Source organism: Peromyscus californicus, unplaced genomic scaffold (genome assembly GCF_007827085.1).
Source record: "Peromyscus californicus insignis strain IS unplaced genomic scaffold, ASM782708v3 Scaffold_15__1_contigs__length_86483966, whole genome shotgun sequence".
Taxonomy (NCBI): Eukaryota; Metazoa; Chordata; class Mammalia; order Rodentia; family Cricetidae; genus Peromyscus; species Peromyscus californicus.
This window is the reverse complement of record NW_026294447.1, coordinates 9,093,502-9,115,766: the sequence shown is the minus strand read 5'-3', so window position 1 is coordinate 9,115,766 and position 22,265 is coordinate 9,093,502.

Below are 22,265 nucleotides of genomic sequence, written 5' to 3'. Positions count from 1 at the left end.
TCCAAGTTCAGTTCCCAGAACCAGCACTGGGTGGTTCACAACTGCCTATAGCTAAAACTCCAGATAATAGCATGAATATGGCCTCCTTATACCTACATTGGTACCTACACTAGCATGCACAAGCCTATACTCAGAAACATATGTATATATCTATATATCTATATCTATATATATATATGCAAATAAAATTAATAACACTCAGCCCTAAATGGGATGTCTTCATTGAGCCCCCCCCCCCCCCCCCCCCCCCCCGCCCCCATGGCTCAGGCAACCCTGTGGAAAAGGAGGGGGAAAAGTTTAAGAGCTAGCAGGGATGGAGAACAACAAAGAAACAAGGCTCTGTAAATCAACAGGAAAAACAAACATATGAACTCACAGAGACTGAGGTAGCATGCACAGGGTCTACAATAGGTCTATACCAGATAGGGTGCTGCTGTGAGATAATGCTGCTGTACATTGGTTTAATAAAACACTGATTGGCCAGTAGCCAGGCAGGAAGTATAGATGGGGTGAGCAGACTAAAGGAATGCTGGGAAAAGGAAGAGCTGAGTCAGGAGTCGCCAGCCAGACACAGAGGAAGCAAGATGTGAAGGCAGAACTGTAAAAAAGGTACCAAGCCACGTGGCTAAACATAGATAAGAATTGTGGGTTAATTTAAGTGTAAGAAATAGTCAGTAATAAGCCTGAGCAAATGGCCAAGCAGTTATAATTAATATTAAGCCTCTCTGTGATTATTTTATAAAAGGCTATGGGGCTGTGGGTGAGAGATTTGTCCCGACTTGTGGGCGAGGTGGGACACGGAAGAACTTCCGACTACAGGGTTCTAAAGCTGAAAGAAGTGTTCCTCTATCCTTAATCCAGAAACTATCTCCAATTGATACCCACTTTCAAATGAAAATTTAGTTTTCCCTAAGGGAGTCTCACTGGGGAAACAAACTAATTCTTCTTGTTGTTGTTATTATTGTTAGTTTTTTGAGACAGGATTTCTCTGGGTAAGTCTGGCTTTCCTGGAACTCATTTTGTATCGCAGGCTGGCCTCCAGCTCAGATATGTGCCTGCCTCTGCCTCCCTAGTGCTGGGATTAAGGGCATGCACCACCATGCCCAGCTACAAACTACTCTAAAGTGTAGACTGTGTGGACAGAAGTAGATGCCAACAGAAAACAAACTCAGTGGCATCTTTGGAGGTTCTCTGTCTCATTATGTTGTCAGCTTTTTTTTTTAATCTCATTTTTATACTTATTTTGTTTAGTTTATATATTTTTTCTCAGTATTTTCACTGCAGGTTCTTTGGGTATATATTATGGCTTTCAGTGTAGTGTTTTTATGTGATTCCTGAATGCATGAGCAAGTGGGTCTTTGTGTCTGTATCTGTTTCTTGTGCCTTTGCTTGGCCTCTTTTCCTTTTATTTATTTTTGTCTTATTCTGATGTGTTAGCTTTTGTTTTATCTTACTTTATTATTATTTCTTAGAAGCCTGTTTGCTTTCTAATGAAAGATCCAAAAGGGATGAACCTGGATGGGAGGCGAGGTGAGGAGGAACTAGAAAGAGTTGAGAGAGGGGAAACTGTAATTAGGGTTCATTATGTGTTCACTAATTTGACAATTTAAGACGAAATTCCAAGTTTTGTTTTGTTTTTTGTTCAGATAGTCATTTCTTATAACATTGAATGTAGTTTTTTATTATTCCCAAATATTACAACAACATTCATATCATTTCCTTCTGTGTTTGACTGGCTAGAACTGACTATAATGAGAAGTAAGAAAATTCTATTTATATGAATATAAAATTACCATATAATTCATCATCTTAAAGGGCATGTTTTAAAATGTCTTACTATTGACTGATTTTTATTATCCTCTTTAAATTAGTTAATACTTATTCATACTTAATGAAAAATTGTTAATTTTTATTGAATAATTTTCTGTATCTAAGGATATATCTTTACTTATTAGAGTAACAAAGCTATTAGATTTTTTCCGATGACACATAAATTTTGACTCCCTCACTAAATTCAATTTAATCACAACTACATTTTGAATTTATTGAAAAATTCATATTACAAATTATTAATATCTTCCTTAGGATATTATACATTTAGCTCTATAAATAATATCTTATTTTCCTCATATTGTTTTCAAATGAAAAGCATTAAGGTCATATCAGACTTAAAAATTATAGAGTACTCTTTTTTGCCATTTTCTGGTCTATTTGATAAGAGTCTTAACTATTGGCATCAAATATTTTTAGAATTTGTATGCAATATCACTGATTTAGGATTTACCTTGTATATAAACATTAATCTAATTCATGATATTTTAGAAATAAAATTTTATCAGTCAATTTCAGATGTTTGAATTTTCGCCTTTCATAAGTGTTTGCATCTTTCAAACAATGATATGAAATTTATACTTAATTTCATTTGTCACTGTATTATAGAACTATTTTTTCTCAAATAATTCTTCCGCCCTCTACCCTATCTTCATCTGTCTCAGTTTCTCTCATTTTGGGGGAAAAGTTTCTACAGTGTAGTGTCCACATTGTTATAAAGAGTGAAAGCAATCTTTCCCCTTGCTCTTCACAAGATTCATAGATAAGACCTCAAAACAAAAGAGAGATTCAAAAGAAAATAAAAACAAGCTTAAAGTATATATGTGTATATATGCATTATATATGTATATATTTAAATATATATGTGCAAATATATGTATATCTATTTAAGTAATGCAGAAACTTTAAGAAGACCCAAAGAAACACAGAATTCTCCTACTGTATCTCATTTAGTGATATACATGTTCCTTTTAACTCAATGTATAAACAATATCTTGGCTGAATTCAAAGTTAATCATTTTCAAATGTCTATTATACATTAATCAATTTAGAAATACACTGTGAAATTTTAAGTGAATGGGAGATTTATTATAGTATTATTAGCAAAATGTTTGACAGACACATGTTTTAATTTTTTTCAAGGCTAAGTTAATCAATTTTTCCAAATTCAAAATAAGAGTGTTAAGAAATCTTTTCATATTTTCTTGATTCTTCTATTCTCTTTTTTTATATTTTCAAGCTTTTAATTTATATTTTCTTTTCATACAAGTCATTCTATTCTTTCTATACAAATCTCTTTCTGTTGATACTTGCCCAAAGCAAACAGCAGCTACCCACAGATATCAACAGTATTTTTCCCATCTTTCCTAAGTCCCTAAAGTCCAAAGATCCATTACCTTTCTTCATCATTACAGGATAAATCTGTGCCATACACTCCCTAATTTTCTAGTCCCATAAATTATTTCTTCACACCTTGCCACCTAGCCCTGAAACAAGTGCATAACCATGTAATGTGTTTTAATGAGACCCAATCCAAAATGCTAGTTTTCTTTAAGAGATATCTGTAGCACACATCCTACTCATGAACTCCAATTTGCTACCTACTCTAAGAACAATTTATTCTCATTCATAATATTTAATGAATATAGAAAATCTGGTCTGTCTTGTTACATGGCTTTGTTATATGTGTCCTTTTTAAATTGAAAATCAGAAAAAATAATCGTGGGAGTGTAAGGTCATTATCCCTAAAGCTTTATTCAGGATGCCATAGATTTTTACCTCTAGTCATGTTTGAATCAAGCAAGGTAAATTTATTATTCTGACATTACTTGGCTGGGAATTTTATACACAAAGTGTTTGTATTCTTATGCAGGTGCCTATTCATTCTTTATTTTAACAGAGGTTTAATCATTTATATTGACCATAAGGCTTATGCATTTGGATTATTTTTTCCACTATAATGTCTACTTGTTAGGACAATAGATGTGAGGAAATCAAACAACTTACCACACTTATTCAAATAACATTTCCTATGCTGTGGAGAGACAGCTAATAATAATAATAATAATAATAATAATAATAATAATAATAATAAACAGTAGCAATGGTGCTGGAAATAAGTAAATACTTTGTAATTGAAAGCATAATTAGTTAACTTAAATTTGAATGAAACATTTCATGGATACGCTTCCTGACTTTCATGCCTGTATGTGTGTGGCCATGTGTATGGCATGTACACATACAGAGGTGCATGTGGAGGTCAGAGGTTGACATTAAACATCTTTCTTAATCACTCTTCACTTTCTGTTTTGAATCAGGGATTCTCACTGATTTTGGAACTCACTGATTACACTAGACTGGCTGAGCAGTGACCTTTAGGGAGCCTCCTGCCTCAGCTTCCCTCACACTGGAATTACAGGCACTAATCACTCCACCTGATATTTTTACATTGTTTTGGGGGACTGAATTTAAGTACTCATGCTCACAAGGCAAACAATGCTGGCTCAGTCATCTTCCTAGGCCACGTTTCATATTTTTTAATCATATTTAGTCCTTGGACCTATTCAAACAATCAGCCATTCCCTGTTTCTTAGAAAAGTCCATTTTCATCAATTTTATCTCTTCATGCTACAGAGAGAAACAGAGGACTCTTCTAATGTCCTCTTTTTAAACTGTCTCCTTTGATTCTTATGTAATGACCATGTAATAACTATAAAGATTTATAATAAGTCTACAAGTACAAACACTTTCCAAATCTTAGCTTCTTTTCAAAGTCATGGCACATTATTTCTCCCACCACTGCTACTCCTACAAGAGTCTCATTGGTTGTGTGGTTTAATTTCTTAATTGGGCATTCCATGGATTCTTTTCAGTGTTGATTATGGAGTTAGGATTAAAATGAAATTTGAAATAAAAATTGAAAATTCTCTCCATGAATCAGGAAGTCTTATATATTTTAAAACATAATCTCAAGGAGGAAGAAAGTTGGGAGTGTGGGAAATTAACATCTTTTGTGTACAGATTGTGTGTTCTTAGGTGCTCTTGTGTCTTTAATATTTTCAGCTGGACTTAATGTCAGTAGTCATTTAACCATTGAAAGCATGCCATGTTAGTGTATCCATTCCACAAATTAGCATATTGATCCAATGATGGAACTTAAGAGATTGATAAAATATTCGAGCAGAGCTTCCAAGTACTTTGAAAATTAAAAAAAAATACTGATTGGCACTAGTTGTTTAGTAGAGTCATGTCTATGTAGTCATGAATGCATTGAAGCACATGGTATCCTCTAGAGACAAAGTAGACATTTGTTTTGGACCAGTATGTGCCATTCCCTCCTTCCCTGTTCCTAGTGTTTAGGCCTCTGCCTACTTACTCAGTTGTGGTGATGTATTATTTTCCTCAAAACAAATCATGCACCCTAATACATTTATCTGGGGTCAGAGAACAGAACAGCCACTAGACAGACACAGAGGCCAGAAAATGGTGGCACTCACACCTTTAATCCTAGCCTTCTGGAGGCAGAGATCCATCCAGACTTCTGTGAGTTTAAAGCCACACTGGAAATAGCCAGGCATGATGACTCATGCCTTTAATCCCAGGAAGTGATGGCAGAAAGCAGAAAGGTATATAAGGCGTGAAAACCAGGAACTAAGCTGGTTAAGCGTTCAGGCTTTTGAGAAGCAGTTCAGCTGAGATTCATTTGGATAAGGACTCAGAGGCTTCCAGTCTGAGGAAACAGGATCAGCTGAGGAAATGGCAAGGTGAGGTAGTTGTGGCTTGTTCTGCTTCTCTGATCTTCCAGCATTCACCCCAATAACTGGCCTCAGGTTTGATTTTATTAATAAGACCTTTTAAGATTCATGCTGCACTCAGTAAACAGCTTTTGGTTGTCACTTGGGTCCCAGCTCTACAGAGGTGTGAGATCTGGATTGCCCAACTTATGTAAGGGAGAACAGAGCATCTTAATACAAAAGTGCTGGCATTCAATGATCTTATAAAATACATTTTTACAAATGGCAGCTCAAAAATCAGGGTAACTTGTCAATGTAACTTTTCCTCTTAGCTGAGGCACTGCTCCAAGAAAGAATCCCATGAAATGTGCAACTATCTCCAATATAGCTGAGCTGTGGTGTAGCTGAAAGTTTTCCTCTATCCTGCCTGCTCTGTAACCGCTCAGACCCAAGTAAACACACAGAGGCTTATATTAATTAAAACTGCTTTTCCATTAGCTCAGGCTAACTACTGACTAGCTCTTTCACTTAAACTCAGCCCATTTCTGTTAATCTATATGTCGCCACATATTCTGTGACTTTACCTATGTGCCATTATGTGCTGCTTCCTGGACTGTGGGCTGGCATCTCCTCACTCAGCCTTCCTTTCCCCAGAATTCTCCTTGTCTACTTAGCCTGCCTATACTTCCTGCCTGGCTACTGGCCAATCAGTGTTTTATTAAACCAGTGTACAAAAGCATTATCCCACAGCACTGTGGCTCGTGTGATGAAACACTCCCTGGTTTTCTTCACTTCAATAACTCTCATTTATTTTCCCTCCTACCTCTGTTGTACAGTGTACTTAGGAATAAGAATATGGGAGCTTTATTTGGATTTGGTTGGATATAGGAAATATTGAACATAGCAAAAGCTATGTAGGAACATAACTTATAGTCAATTAATGTTATTAGGAATACTTGAGTGATATTTGAAAGATCTCTTATTGCACTCGATAACAAATTAAATGGTTTAATTTTGAAGAAAAAATTTAAAAAATGTTGCTTTTCTTTCAAAGGCACTGCCATTTGTAATTATGGAAATTCATATTTACTCTTTATCTTTAATAGAAACATGCATACACAAATTCCTGAAAATGAAACTAGCCAAATTTAAAAATAATTTATTTTCCTTGTATATAGGCATTACATCCAAAATACTTTCATTTGTTTAAACACAGGTCACACAAAGAACATTTGTTGATTGACTCAACCAACGTATGTTTGTTATATACATGAACATACACATGAATAATCAGCTTATCTCCAAAAGTAATGTCTATTTTCTCATCAATAGAGAAACAAGTTTGGCTTATATTCATTTAAATAAGAAAAGCATCTCTTTCTGGTTCTCAAAATACATTCACAGAGGTATAATTATTATTCAAGTCAAACTTTATCTAAAATGTTCAGTACTAATTGAATCTGTAAAATGGTTTCTAGGAATGGCGCTGTTGCGTGAGGTCAGACAGGTCTGTGTGCTGCTGATGCCTGTTAAGGCTGGAACCAGCAGTGGCATCAGGCAGAGCACGTGTGTTGGAGAGACTGACATGTGGCTTATAGTTTTTTTCCACATAGTGCACTTGGCTTTGCAGCTGCGGCTATTATTTGCAGATCCTGGCACTATTTATGCCCCAGACTCGTGCTGTCTTCAGAGTCCTCGCTCTCAGTCACCCAGCACTGATGCCAAACACCAGGCTGAGCGGTCTGCCACTGCAGTCTTCTTCGCCACTCCCAACCGCCCTGGCATTAAAGCTATGCCGCCATGTGACTCCAAACAAACGCTACCCTTTGATCCTGAGTTGCACCACTTCAACTTGTCACTCAGTATCTGCCAGGTTATCTTGTTTTTCTGTGTCCCCACATTTGACTTGCCCATGCTCTAACTGCACTTGACTTCATATTAAATACAGAGTAATTATGTCTTCCCTTTGTAAAACAACACAGCACAATATTTTCAAATAGGCTATTAACATACCCTGTGTTTGATGGCCACACAAGTTGGGAAGGACAGGTTTCTAAGCATTTTTTAGTATGTTTTGAAATTGCTGTGACAGACAATTTCTGTTTACTATGCCATCATATTGCATTTGATTTTGACAAAATTTTACTAGGACTAAAACCATAATGATACTTGTAAATTCATACAGCATGGGACTCAGATTTTCTTCAGCAACTACAGGGCTTCTCTACTGCTCCAGATGACTTTTTAATACTCTGAGGTTGATTTTAAAACAGATTTTACTTATCTATTTTTCAGTGTTTATTCTTTCACTCTATGTGTATGAGTATTTTCCCTGCATGTATGTATGGATACCACATGTGTCCCTGTTACCCATGGGTGCCAGAAATGGGCATCAGATGTGTTAGAACTGGGGTTACAGATAGTTTTGAGCCACAATCTGGGGGAGGGGAACAGAACTCCAGTCCTCAGCAAGATCAGTAAAGTCTCTTAACCTCTGATCTTTAGCCCCCTTTAATATCTTTTAAAAAAAGATTTATTTTTCTGTAAGTGATTTTCTAAAACAAGCTTGCAACAAAAATTGACTCATCAGGATGCATAATAATTTGCATGATTTTTTATTATAACTGAATGTATCACATAATTGTGCCTAAGGATAAATATATGGTTTTATTTGAATTTAAAGAATGTTTTAGTTAGCTGTTATCTGTAGTATTTAGAATTTGCCTAACAGACATTTGATGAGTAATTAATACAAGGAATATAACACTTAGCAAACATGAGAATGATAGTGATGAACATACCTATTAAGGAAGCCACATTATCAATTTTTGGAAAGACAGAACATGTCAGTCTCACTATTGGTGTGAGACTGAAGAGAGCAATTCAGGATTTCAGCTATATATTTTTATACTATATGGAGTATTATTAGTTACAACAGGCAAGTGTAATGATAAGCCTGTTTAGCAGCGTTTCACAGAAAGTTCAGTGAAAATAGATACACAATGAAAATTCCCCTAAGAAGAAGAAAGTTCCACTATGAAGGCTGAAGTGGATACTTGCTAGTGAGGTACAGCTTTGTCTTGCTGAAGACAGAGAATGGACTGGGGTTCCTGTCCATAAGACTTGCTGGAGGCCAGCTCTCTGGAAAACTACGAAGAATTCACAGGGAGATATCTCACCAATGACGCTTGGCTACAAAACCTTCTGAAAGTACTCAGGGAGACTTCTTGCTGCTCTGTGATGGTGGCTGTTGTGTCCTCTAGGTGTGGCTGCTGGAGCAACTGCTGGGGTTAGAGAAGCCAGCGTGAAGTTTTCCCAACTGAACACCCCAGAAAAATAAAGAAAACCCTCTTTTATTTCAAAATCTCTCTTCTGCCCTCTAGAGAACAAAATGAATGTTTTTCTCACCTGAACTTTTTTGTACTTAACATTGTCTCAGTTTCTCTCTTATTTACATGTAATCTACATGTAATATGTATAATCATGTGTAATACAATACACATTTAAAAATCCTCAGAAAAGTCTACTTGTGCCTGTCTCTTTAAGTTCATTTCACCAGCACTGTTGAGTGATTCCCTCTAGTCAACACGATGCCTGCTTGTTGGCAGACAAAGTTCCTTCTCTCCTCCAGACCTGTGCTGTTGTCTGGATGCTATGCTCACCCCATGATTACCTCCTTTATCATCTTCAGGCTGACAGTCAAATGCTGACTCTTCAAAAGTATCTCCCCTGAGCACATTACCAACCCAGCCCCTCTTTCTCACCTGCAGAACCCCCTATTTTGTCTTTTAAGTTTCTTTACAATTATTTTTTCTGAAATCATCTTGTTCACATATTTGCCCATTTTTAAAAAAAGTCTGCCTCTCAAAGTGCAAAGCCCCATTCACCATCTTACTCCTACTGCCTAAAAGAATGTGTATTGCAAAATAATTGAGAAAATCATTTCAAAGAGGAGGATTGAGATGGCCTTGTATCATTGTAGAATTTTTTCATAGCTCCTTATAAATATAAAATTCTTTTGGTTAGCTGTTGAGGCATTTACTGAGTACTACACATTGCTGGGGAAAGATGACATATACATGCCCCATGAAAATTCTTGTGTGGATACCTATAAATAACAGCACAGGAAAGGTAGTCATTTCTACATCAATTGTCTCTTTCTGGCTAAGAAGCCTTTCTCAAACTCAGTGGCTTAAAATAAAACAACCAAACTTCCAATGCTCTGAGTTGTTTGGGCTCTTACAATGGATGTTAGATATGAACATTGATGAAGTTTCAAACTTTGACAAAAACAGATTTTTTTTCATAGAGCAGAGGCAGCATCCAACAGCACAAATTCAAACATGTAAGCCTCTAATTCATCTCATTGGCCAAACAACTCCCAAGATGGATCAAGCCCAAATCTCTACAAAGACATGGTTACAAAGAAACATGAGTATCAGGACAGGAGAACATGGGTTCCCTCTTGCTAAGTTTCTCCCTTTGCTTTGATCATTTAACACTGGGGAGAGCTGCTACTGCAATGTTGGATCTCACCATGCATGGGAAGTGAAATTCTTCTTATGACACTGACTTTTGATGTTCAGGGATATCACACAATCCTAGACAAAGATATCTACGCTATATTACCTCTGGGCTTCCTTACTCTAGCTCATCACTGAAACATTTTACAGCAGTGGTAAAATTGTATCCTTAAGGATACTATAGGATGCTTAGAGGGTTTGGAAGCCAGCAAAGTATTGAAACAAGACAAATACAGTGGCCTCATGACCTTCCTTGGACACAGACTTCTCTTCCAACATTTGCAGAACATATTACTCACATGTATTTCCTATATAATGACAGCAGGTCTATGGACTGTGCATTAAAGGTACAATCTATATTGCTGAGGTTGGCATGTTGCCAATATTAAAGCAAAGAGTCATCTTCACAGTAAATGGAATAGAAAAGATCATGAAACTCTGATTTACATGGTAATATGTCCTTTGGTCCATTAATACATCAGAACGAGTATACAGCATATGCACCAGGTGTAACAAATAATACAGCCCCTGATGTCAGGATCCCGCAGCATGCCTTCTTTGCCAAAAAAGGACAATCAGTAAAGACATTAGGACACAGATAAGAATAGAGGATACTGGTTTATTGTCATAAATTGTACCAGTAAAAATAAATTGTTGAACAGAATAGCTTTCAAATACAATGTTGCATATCACTGCTATTAATTACTGGCTGTTAGCAGCTTTAAAGGCTTCATGCTCACTGGAACGTCTCTGAAAATGTAGCAATGGCCACATTATTCCCAATGACAGTGACCTTTCAATTTTTAACATCTTTTTATTTATTGCATTTTATTTTAATCTTCCAACCATCTTCAAAATGTTTTATTCCTTTTTATGAACTTGTATGCTCTTGATTTTTCTTTGTCTTGACTAAATTTTTAGTGCTCTTGCATATCTTAACTAACTGTTCCAGGGTAAACCTCATTCTCTGCTCCTTTATCTTGACCCTTACTTTGGCTTGAGTGGCCTCCTTGTCATCAAAATGCATACTACTGGACTTTTTGGTCATTCTGTAATACCCAAACACAGTTACTGTAATTTCACTTGTAGCAAGTGTAGTAGTACTTTCTCATTGGGACCAACAGCCAACAAATAATGACACAGAGACTTATTAATTATGAAAACTCAGCCTTAGCTTAGGCTTGTTCTTAACTTGTTCTTATAACTTGAATTAACCCATATTTTTTTAATCTATGTTCTTCTATTAGGTTCCTTACCTCATCTCCATACTGCTCATCCTGCTTCCTCTGGGTCTGGCTGTCAACCCTGCCTCTCTTCTTCCCAGTGTTTTCTCTCTGCCTGGAAATCTTATCCATACCCTCCTGCCTCTCTATTGGTTGTTCAGCTTTTTATTACATCAACTACAGAAATACAACTTCACATGGTGTACTATTAACTACTATTAACCCCAAACATCAAGTATCATTAGAATCTGGATGTGGCCATAACAGGACAAGTTCTTGGCTATCTGGTTCTTTGAAAGCAGGAATGTTTTATGAAATTAATAGTTGAAGATAAATGTTCACTTAGCCAATCATTTCTGTAAGTAAAACTCCTCAAACTTCTTGTTCTCTCTTGTTCGGCCAGTGTGGTAGTTGATTGTAACTGGCTCCATAAGCTCAGAGGGAGTGGCACTATTAGGAAGCGTGGCCTGGTTGAAGCAGGTGTGACCTTGTTGAAGGAAACATGGGGGTAGGCTTTGAGGTCTCTTTTGTGTAAGCTTTGCTCAGTGTTACAGTCCACTTCCTGTTGCCTTCTGATCAAGATGTAGCCAGCACCATGTTTGCCTGCATGCTGCCATGTTCCCTGCCAGGATGACAATGGACTGAACATCTGAACTGTAAGCCACCTCCTCAGTTAAATGTTTTCCTTTATAAGTGTTGCCATGGTCATGGTGTTTTTCACAGCAATAGAAACCTTAACCAAGTTAGCCAGTTACTACAAATCTCTATGTGCTTAGGACATAGTGAGACTCAATATCTTTCCAAATGAATAGCCATCTACCTCTCTATGTGGCTCAGTGTTACTCTAGTGCTGACGGTGACTCCTTTGGTCTGATTAATACTTTCATGGCTTTAAAATCACTTGCAATATAATCTCAGTATACTTACTAGCCTCAATATCAACCTTCCACTAGTCTCTATTTTCTCCTTTCTGTTGTCTGTAGATCATCACACATGCGTGTTTCACCCAGTTGATGCCATCTAACCATTAATTCTTTATGAGGACAAAACCAATCACCAACCCTAATGAAGGGTGCTAAGAGCCTAATAATGCCTCAGTCCTAGAGACAATGTTCAGAGATGTTTCCCTTTCTTACTGTTTATGGACCAGGATATTAAGACAAAAGTTATACTTGACAAATAGTCCAAAAAAAAGTTTCCCAGCACACATGTAGTTTCCCAGCACACATGTAAGCAGAGCTAGAGAGGGCAGAGCAGAATGAACTCAAAGCCTTTATTCTCTGTGTTACCAAACTTCAGAGATCAACCCAAAGCCGCTTTCCATTTGAGCTTTAATCTACCTGGCATGGCTGCACCTTTTCATCTTCTTTCCTACTATCAAAGGGCTCTGTATGCCATACAGCCTAAAAATAGCCACCTACTTTCTGAACTATTAATGCTGTTATACCAGAGCTGAGTCTTAATTTATTGTGGGCCAAAACCTGCAGCTTTTGAAGGTAATAATCTCAAATTTGAAAGTGAGGAAGAGACAAATCCCTCTATATATCTATTACACATAAATTGACACACAGAGAGAGGGAGGGAGGGAAGGAGAGAGATACACAGATAGTGTGAGAATGAGAGAGGGGGGAGGGGTGGGGAGGGAGGGGGCCTTTGTAGTACTGAAACACAATACACTACTAATCCTCAATTCTTCAACCTCAAGATGCCAAGAAGGCAGTATAAGGGTTAGGAGAGGATTCTTGTCACTGGATCCTAATTTAGATGATTTTCTCATAGAGTCTCCATTGTTAGTATCTGCTCTTCTGTCAATGCTCTGCAGTGAACTATAACATTAAAATGTTGTGTAAATTCTAGCTTTCCATTTCCTCTCTCATTCTATCACTTGGTTGACTGACAATGAGATTTGTGAAGTCTGTTTGCATGTACTTTTCCCACAGAAGCCTCCTTAGGTTGGTCTCTAACTTACTGTTGTACTCTTATCAGGGCTAGTCCCCAGCATTCACCTCTTTCAACCTGTGTCCTTCTTCACTACAAATTTCATTGGCTAGAGCTCCAATGCTTCCTCATTGTGAGTTAAGAAGTTTATCTAGAGCAGCAAAACCTGAGAGCTCATATAGGAATCAGATAACTCAATGAATTTGAAGCAAGTTTAGGCAGAAGACACTGGATATTATTGTATTATTATTATTATTATTATTATTATTATTATTATGATGATGATATTTCTCTCTTGAGACATCTCATAATTCCCTTAAAAAATTAAACTACTTGATTTATAGGATTCCTTGTCTTCTACTCTTTTAGTTAAAAAATTATTCTGTTATACAATATATTATCATCCTTTCAGAAGAAAAGAAAGGAAGGAAAGAAGGAGGGAGGGAAGGGAGGGATGGAGGGAAGAAGGGAAGGAATAGAGAGAAAGAAAGGGCATAAAGAGATGGTTCAACAGGTAAAGACTGACCCCTGCTCTTGCAGAGGACCCAAATTTGGTTCATAGCTCGCAGCTACTGTATCTCCAGCTCTAGCAAATCTGATGCCTCCAGGCTCTGTGGGCATCTGCACTCAAATGCACATACTCTCGCAAAGATACATATAGAATAATGATAAGAATAAATAATAATAATAATAAAAACAGGAATGAAACTATTTTTAAAGAGCTGCTGCATTTTTCCCTTGTACTCTCTTTACCTATGACATAATAGGTATTTAATAAAAGTGTCAGTGTGAAAAATATAAGTAAATGATTTGGCTTTGTCAATGTATTAAACAAAGGTAAACTGTTTAAGGAAAGAAAAATCAAAGAAAAGAACCAGTATCTTTTCTTAAGCTCCTGATGGGGTTGAATTCCCTTCTCAGTCTTCATGTGTCCTTATTTTAGAAGTTCTAAAGCATTAGAAAAACCATTTTACATATTAAATAAATATGTAATGATTAGCCTATAAGTACTGTTCAAGTTCATTACAATAAAAGAGAATCTGCCTTTAAAATATTACCTATGCAAATATGAATTGAACAAAACTGACCTTTAGATCAAAATGATTCTGTTATCCAAAAACTTCTCCCCGTCTCTATGTAGGAAGGCAGATGCTGAAGAGTGAAGGGTTTTGAAAGTAGAGATTGATTGAAATCTAGGCTACCTCTCTCATTGACTCCATAAATCTGGTTAATAACACTACTTTCTTGTGTGTGTATTTTTGAGGAAATATAGAAATAAAATCATCCACATGCAAGATTATAAAGACCAAAGCAGGTAAGACATTTAATGCAGTTTCATCCCTGGCAAATAAGACCCTGTTGATATCTGGTTATTATTATAACATTCTCTCAAACACTAATATAATTTTCCCTGGCATAAAAACTTTAAAGGACTCTAAGCATCCACCATCCCAACCATTACATGTTGACTTTTGACATGATGCACTTTATTTCAGTTCATTTTCTTTAGATTCCCACAATGCAAGATGTGTTCTAGGCCTACTGACAGACCCTTTCTCTAGTAGTTAGAGCCTGCTCAGCTTGTTCTTCCTAGAAGGAAGCTGTACTCAGCTTTCGTCAATCTCTGCTAATAATGCAACATACCTCAATGCTTCTTTCATCCACATGGCTCTTGTGGTTCTCACCCTCCCTCTGTGTGTGTGTGTGTGTGTGTGTGTGTGTGTGTATGCACGCTATCTGCGTATGTGTTTGTGTGTTGTTTCCCTAATTTCAGCTGAATACCGTTCTTCTAAAATGTCTTACAACGTGGATAGATCCCTTTTTATTTCTTAACTCTGCAACTGTTGTATGATTTTGTTACTGCTCTTCTCCCTTTTGACTTATCATGGCCATATTATGTTTGCTTCTTTTGAAGCAAACAATCTTGACATACAACTGATGTTTCTGTGATAATGGGGCAGGGAGTTATCACATGACTTGAGTTTTAATATTCTGGAAGTCATTTTAGAAATTGTCATTGTACAAGTGCCTTTAACGAGGTCGCAATCTATTTCGGGTGAAAATTTGATAGCGACAAGGCATCTCTTACTATGTGCTTGAAACACTTTTATTGTGCAGTAACTGTGCTCGCCAGTGCTCTTCTGTAATCATTTCAGAGGCTCAGTCACAGCACCCTGGTGAGGACTATGTATACAACACTTCTCCAGTAAGTCAAAGGTAGATTATATTTATATCAATGTACCCAGACGACTACTCAATAATTATTGAGTCTTTCTAGGAACGTCCTGAGAGGATTCATCCTCCTTCCCTCCCTCTTTCTCTCTCTTCTCTCCCTTCCTGCTTCCCTCCCTCCCTGCCCCTCTGTCTCTGATCTGTCTGTCTTTCTGTCTCCTTTCTCTCTTTGTGTGTGAAATGACTTTTTCTTCCTTTTTTTAAACCATAATTGAGTCTTTTCAAGTCCGTATTTTAAAAAATCTGGCTTTTGCTTAATGATATTTGGTTTTGTCGGTTACTGGAGATGAAAACTGCAGCCATTTTGTTCAGCTGAGTCACACGAACCCTCCACAGCGCTTGTGGTGACCCAGGCACATGCTGTCTTTGCCCTTCTTTTGTTCTAGCTGGTATTCTTCCTCCCTAAGCGTTTAAGTGAGAAAGTGAAGACAAGTGGACACTTTGAGCCATCTCCGCCTTCTTTACACTTTGCAAACGCTGTTGTCTTTGAGATGTGTGGGAAAATCACCACATACAGACAGACATTTTTCACTCTGAAGAACTCCAGTTCCAGATAAGCCTAAGAGACACATTTTTTTTTTTTTTTGGACAAAAGGAAAAAGTGACTTGTTTTCTCTAGATTTTGGCTGTGACTCTGGCTGTTGCTTTGTTTTATTGTAATCGGATATATTGGCACGCTAGCCGAAGTAGAGTCCAAGAAGTATATGCTGGGCTTCTCATTGGCATATCAAACAGAGGATCATTCAGGCCATACAGTAGCAAGCAGCCAAGTAATTAATAATAACACACGTTGGAGAAAATGAATGTTTTGGTTGTGAAGGAGAATGAGAAGTCAGACAAAGACTTCGGATTCATGTCCTTGCCCTCAGCAGCAGCAAAAATAATGTTATGAATAGCATTTAACTGGAATTTGCAGCAAACTGCTGCTTTTATCATAAACAATTGCCAGATGGTATACATGATCTTTCTTTTTTCTTCTTTCACAAAAGCAGCATTAATTGCAGAGCAGCCCAGGGCTCCACTCAGCTCATCAGTGTGATAACACTTCATGACCCTGATTAGCCGTCAGTCTACTCAATTAAAAAGATCATTTAGACATTCACCCAATCATTTGCCTATCGAGCCACCTGGGCCTCAACCAGGGGCTCCATTTTTAACATTCTCCTGCCCTCTCTCATCTTGCCTAGCTTTTTTACATATCTCCAAAAGACGTAATTGAATTAAATAAAGCGTCTCGGGGCAGCTGCAACATCTGCTGTTTGTGGTATGTCAAGCCTTCAGCATTAAAAACAGTTACATACGCTCCAAATTAGCAGGTCGCAGAGAAGAAACAGTCGATGATAGTGTTTTTGTGCCAGCGTGAGAAGCAGCTCACAGCTGTGTGCAATTTACAATTAAAGGCTTTATCAGAGCCCGATTGTACTAGTGAATCAAGTGGCGAGAGGTCAGTTAGTGAATTAGACCAATTAGAGCTTGTACAGTTAAATTATCTGTCTTATTACCTACTGATAAACAGCCTTGTCATATCTGCACTGAAACGATGAAGCCAAGTAAGTTCTAGGAAGTGATCACACAAGGCTGCTGCTGTGGAACTTAGTGTTTGTGAATTCACACCCCACGGCAGGAAAATGAATTTATGTAAGCCTTTGAAAATGGCTGTAAACTCTGAAGAACTTAGAATACTTCAAGTTAAGTTGATTATACCTGCCCAGAACCCATCTCTAAATATGAGATTTTTCAAAAAAGTATGTTGTAGCTGAATAAAAGGGTATCTCATTTCTTTTTTAAAATTTAATGTCTAATTTTAAGAATTAACTTCAATGAGAATAAAGAACATAGCAAACTGTGCCAGGAAAATTAAAAACACCGAGCATTTCCAAATAATGCAGCAGTTTATTTCCTCTGGAAATTCAAAGTCATCAATTATTATTCTGAGTCAAAGGAAGTGATTGGAGGAGATGAAGAGTTGAGCTCTGGCAAATCCTTCATGCAAAATGAGCCACCACCACTTTTATGGTTCTGTGCATATAACCCTGGGGTAAGAATCAGTGTCTTCAAGACTGTTAAGATGTGCTCTGAGAAAGCCATTGTGATTTAGCATAACAATGTTCCAGTGGAAGATCACCTCCTGAAATCTCAGGCATCATATGATGAGCACCTTACTTGTTCCTATAGGTAGCATTGAATGAGCAGATCTTTGGTATCAATCAGACTGAAAAGCTATACACAGCATCCCTAGACTCATTCTTGAATTGATAGTCAGCAATTGGCTTGGACGATACATCTTTTTTTTTTTTTTTTTTTTTTTTTTTGGTTTTTCGAGACAGGGTTTCTCTGTGTAGCTTTGCGCCTTTCCTGGAACTTGCTTTGGAGACCAGGCTGGCCTTGAACTCACAGAGATCCGCCTGGCTCTGCCTCCCGAGTGCTGGGATTAAAGGCGTGCGCCACCACCGCCCAGCAAGGACGATACATCTTAAATAACACAAATTCAAGTTTTTTGGCCTACTTTTTCCTAGAACAAGAATTCAAAATTTTTAATTTTTTATGCTTTGGGGATTACAATATAGTTATAACAAATCCCCCTTCAATTTCCTCTCTCCAAACCATACATGTATCCCCACCCCACTCGTCCAAATTCAAGTTCTCATTTACTTTAATTGTTGTTTTATATATATATACTTCTAAATATATAAATACAAGCTACTTAGTCTATGTAAATGTTAGTTGTATGTCATTTTTTCAGGGCTTTGATTTGGTATTACATGTCCAATTCGCATTGTCTTCCCTAGAGAAGGCTATTTCTCTCACTATCAGAATAGCCAAGGAATTGATATTTTTAATATTGGAAAAAACTCAAGCGAGAGATTTGAAACAGTGTTTGAGAACTGAGTCACTCTTTTGCTGGGGATGTCTTTCCACATGCTGTGAATGTGTTGCTCTGATTGACTGATGAATAAAATGCTGATTGGCCAGTAGCCAGGCAGGAAGTATACTATAGGCGGGATAAGCAGAGAGGAGAATTCTGGGAACAGGAAGGCTGAGTCAAACAATTGTTTAATTCTTGTATTTATTTTATTAACATTCCTTTCATAAATATATGGAAACACTTATGTTCTTCATATAAATAGGACAGTTCTTGTTGCCTTGTAGCAGGTGTCTGCTTGGAAACAGAATTGACTAGCTCCAGGATTGAGGACTGTGCTAAGCATGCTCTATAATGCGTATGATGCAAAGATCAAGTATCAGCCTGTAAAGAAACCCATCCCAACATTGTTTAAGTTCTAATATCTCATTTGTGAAATATACTCATAGAGAAGCAGGGTGCACCCTGTCCTTTGAGGAGACACGTAACACAAATTTCAGCTTCTCATAAGTGAATTTGTGACTAAGCTATAGTGTTAGTTAAAATGAACACAGAGATTGGATAAATGTATTATAAGACATCCCTGCAGTAGCCTAGAGAGGGGTGGAAACAGCAGGTCAAGTTGGCTGGAGAGAACTGAGAAGCACCACAGCCTAATTAACAAAGTGAAGATCAGTACAGGCCTGATATAGACATGGAACAAATGAAGACAGATGCTCAAAAAGCACACACTTAGACGCAAGCTAAAGGTTTTCATGTTGTAAGTTGTTCAAAGTTACTGGGAAGTATGATTTTCATTACGGCATAGGAACAATGGGGGGGGTGTAAAAATAGTAGTCATACCAACAACCTTTGTGGTAGATAAATAAACATTTTAAGAAAATTATTAAACAAAGTAAAAAAAAAAAGAGGACTAAAATATCTTACTATCTTTCTACATGTGACAGTAGATGTTAATATGCTATAATAAATAAGGCAGAATTAGACACACAAAATACATTCATTACTGTACTTAGTATTTTTAAATATGATATAAGCAAAGAGAATTGGAAACTCTACCTATACACACACGTGCACACACACACATACACACACACACACACACATACCAATTAACATTTAACTATTGGTAACATATACATCACAATTAATATAAACTTACAATCAGAAATATTGTGCAAGAAATAATTTGAGAATATGTGTATATATAAACATCTAAAAAAAGTATGTAAAATATTCTCACTAACTATAGAAATGCATATAAGAAAATCAACCCTCAAAAGATAGAGTGATAATGTACAAAGATAGAATTCCTGTTAAAATGACTTATATGAAAATATAAAACAAATAAATGTAAAAAGAAGTGTTGGTGAAAGTGTAGAGACCCTTTCAGAGTGCTGATGAGAAAGTAAGTTAGTTTAGTCATCACTGTAAAAGTTATCAAGGTCCCTTTCAAACAAAAGATCATCTCATGGTTAGCATATGGATCAAAAATATCTCGACTACCTGCTGATCACAAAGAAATGACATCAGTAGACTGAAGAGACAGGTGCACTCTTGCAGCTCTTGCCGCACTTTTCACAACAGCCAAGGTACATGATCACTCTTAGTGTCCATTAATGGACATGAGAATCAAGAAAATGTGATGTACACCATGCAGAATGAGAAACCAGGTAGGACTGAGAGAAAAAGGAAATCGTGTCGTTTGTGTCATGTGATTAAATGTACAAGACATCATGTTAAATGAAATAAGCCACACACATAAACACAAACACTGCCTGATCTCATCACACGTGGGATTTTCATTAAAGTGGAGAACAGAACAATGGTCGTAAGAGACCATAGGAGTAAGTAGGGGAACATGCGGAGGTATTGATCAACAACTAGAAGAGTACAATTAGGGACAAGTTCTGCTATCCCATCACACAGTAACTGACTACATTGAACAATATATTGTATATTTCAAAATACCTAGAAGAAAGAATTTTGCATGTCCTTACCGCAAAGAATGTTTGAGGTGATAAGTATGTTAATAATCCTGATTTGTTCAGTATAAATCTGTACATGAATACAAACATCATATTGCATGCTGTTAATCCATATAGTTATTATGTGTCCATTACAATTTTAAAAATGCAAAAATAAAGCTGTATACACCACACAGCTTTCAATGTTATATAAACATAAACAGTGCTACTAATATACATTTACTCTCAGAAAAACAAAGTAATGGAATGAAAACTTAATTTCAAAATAAATACTATGTATATGAACATAAATATATGTGCAAATATTGTAGACAATATAAACACAAATTAGAACACGGATTAGATGCTATCTTTTACATGATTTTTCAGTCTATATAGTAATAATACTCAACCAGGGCATTTTTATTGCATTTTATTTATTTATTTATTTTTAATTAATGTATATTTCCACCATTGCCCTCTACTTCTACCTCAATGCCTCACATGTCCTCCTTCCTTGTATTTCTTGAAGAAATAAAAAAATCTGTTCTGTAAAATATTTAGCAAGGTTTACCAAGAGGCCATGACTTTTTGATAAATTGTGGTTCAGACTTCCTGTGTTGGTTAGTTTTCTTCAGGAGACAGCAACATACTTGGGTTACGACAGACTAGAACCTGGAAACTTGCCTTCTTCCGTGAAGTGGTGGTCCATTAGCGGTTGTACCACTATCTACATAGACTAAGAAAACAAATGCATGTGGTTTGCTTTCACACTTTAAAATATGAAAGATATTTTGGTACATTGCATTTTAAAAAGGATTACAAAAAAATAATGCTATGTACACAGTTGATTAGAAAACACTATGTACCTAGGCTTTATTAGTATGGGAATACCAGTGATAAACATTTTCTTTTTTTTTTTGCTATTTGTTCCTAAATTTTCTTTTAAGTATTTATTTATTTGGTTAGTTTGTTAAGGTCTTATTCTATAGCTCCGGGTGGCCCTGAACTCATGACAATCTTCCTACCTTAGACTTCTGAGTGCTATCATTAGAGGCACAACTGGATTTCTTTTTTTTTTCTTTTCTTTTTTTGTTTTTTTTGAGACAGAGTTTCTCTATGTAATGTTTGGTGCCTGTCCTGGATCTCACACTGTAGACCAGCTGGCCTTGAACTCACAGGCATCCACCTGGCTCTGCCTCCCAAGTACTGGGATTAAAGGTGTGTGCCACCACCGCCCGGCTTGGCTTCCCTTTTAAAATAAGGAAATAATTACAGGAAAATGTGGATGGGCATTTGGGTTTCCAAGAGATAATAAACCTAAGTCTGAGATTTGGGTCTTAGCTGATGGAAAATGAGTTAATTTTTCTTTCTTTTGACTTTTCAATATAAACATGGCAATAGTGCTACCTTCTGGCACCTTTTGTCTGCCACTTTCCTCTGAGTGTGTGAAAAATGTGGATTTGGAGGATTTTACAAGTTAATGAAATTCTTCACTCTGTTTTGATGTTATTTTATTTTCAAGTGTTTTTTTCTATAAAATAAAATTGAGTTCTAGTATTTTTAAAAACTCTGATGTCCCTGTGCTTGCCTTGTTAAATATGTTCAGCATTTCTCTAATGTGAATTACTATCACAAAGTTTTTATTAGAAAAAATATACAATGAAGCTTTCAAAACAGATGTTAACTCAACTTTCAGACTGTAACATGAAGCTCTCTTGTTAATTATCAAACTAATTGAGATATGTACCTTAAGATTTGCAAGTGAAATCATAATGGTCATTTCAATGAGACCACATGGAGCTTAATTGCCTCAGAGAAATCAATAAATTGAGATTTTAAAAGAATATGTTATCATTTCATGTTCTTGTGTCATTCAAGAGACCACCAGATAATGCATAATCACTTTAATGATGCCGATATAAAGCTTTGTTTAATTTGGCAATATATTTTGT